The following is a 1,538-nucleotide window of genomic DNA, read 5'->3' as shown; positions in this document are numbered from 1 at the left end:
AGCCCAAAAACTATCTCCATCATATTGCATTACCTAGACTTTTAATCTTAAAATCAATTAGACGTCAACCTTAAGGAATTCGAGCTCAATAGGACAAGGAACCCTAAGAGTTCTACCAAGTTTGAGTTGTTTGATTAGTTGGTGTCTAGGCAAGTCCCTGAGGGTGGTTTGTTAAATTGGTTCAATTGCTGGCCTGGCCAACTCGTTTGGTGTCTAGAAAGGCAACGATGAGTGAACCTCCCACCTCTTATACTTACCTGGCTAACTAGTTGATCAATCTCCACTTGGAAGGTTTGAAGGGTCATCTTGGAACAGTTAGGAGCTGTCTAGATTTAGGTTAACCCTAGGATAGATTGAGTTTAATTTATTGATTCACTTGTTTGAAAAAAAAAAAAAATTTAAAATTTAAATTAATTTGGTTACTTTTCTTTAGATTTAGGACTCCTTAGGATCTTCTCTTTAGAACTTTTTCTCTTTTCTTTCTTTTCCTTATACATAAAAATTTTATTAAAAAAAAAAAAAATTGTATAAACATCGAGAACCGTACACTTCGTGTGTGGAGAAGAGTGTCGGGTCGTCTAGTTAGAATTGAGTCAATTCCTGTTGTTCCAATGGCTGAACCAATCCAACCCATGACCCTTAAGGATTTGTGTTATCCAGTTGGCTCCATCCAACCATCTTGTATCAGGTTGCCACAACCCACAGCTAACAATTTTGAAATCAAACCTCAAATCATAAATATGCTTCCAAAATTCACAGGATTAGAAGATGCTTATATATTTATTAGAGAATTTGAGGAGGTATGTGCAACCATGAAACTGCAATTAACAGAGGATGAGGTCAAACTTAGATTAATCAACTTTGCCCTTAAGGACAATGCTAAGAAGTGGCTTTATAGTCTGCCAAACTATTCTGTCACTACTTGGGAGGGCTTTGTGAGAACATTTTTAAAAAAGTATTTCCCCCATCATAAAACAGCTAGGATTAGGAATGAAATAAATCAATTTTACCAACTAGCTGGTGAATCATTTTGGAAGTACTTTGATCGTTTCAAGAATCTTTTGACCCAATGCCCACACCATGGAATAGAAACTTGGAGACTATGCCAGATTATCTATGAGGGGTTAGATTCAAACTCAAGAACCATGCTAGAGTCCATGTGCCAAGGCCAATTTATGGACAAAGAAACTACTGAAGCTTGGCAATTCTTAGAAGACCTAGCCGAGAAAAATTTACAGTGGGAAACAACTAGGGAACCTGATAAAGCTACACCTTCAAGAGGAGGAATGTATCAAATTCAACCAACCCTAGCATCAGAGGCCAAGATTGCAACCTTAACACGTAGATTGGAAGCCTTAGAATTACAGAGACCAGCCAATGTAAATCAAATATCTGCACCCATGTGTAAAGGGTGCAATGCACCAGACCATGTCTTAGAAGAATGTTCCTACTCGAATGAGTGTGCACAGGTGAATGCCACCTATCAAGGACCATTGAACAATCCTTATGCACCCACATATAACCCAGGTTGGAGGAAT

The 1,538-nt window shown here is 38.0% G+C and overlaps 1 non-coding gene across 1 annotated transcript; it reads right to left on the bottom strand.

Moving 5' to 3' along the window:
• Window positions 1-980: 980 nt before the first annotated feature.
• LOC140851348 (small nucleolar RNA R71) lies at window positions 981-1,087 on the bottom strand. Its single transcript, XR_012134100.1, has one exon. It is a non-coding gene; the product is annotated as a small nucleolar RNA R71 (small nucleolar RNA).
• Between the last annotated feature and the right edge of the window lie 451 nt (window positions 1,088-1,538).

This window comes from Elaeis guineensis, chromosome 8, assembly GCF_000442705.2.
Source record: "Elaeis guineensis isolate ETL-2024a chromosome 8, EG11, whole genome shotgun sequence".
NCBI classification, from domain to species: Eukaryota; Viridiplantae; Streptophyta; class Magnoliopsida; order Arecales; family Arecaceae; genus Elaeis; species Elaeis guineensis.
This window is presented reverse-complemented; position numbering and strand designations above follow the sequence as displayed.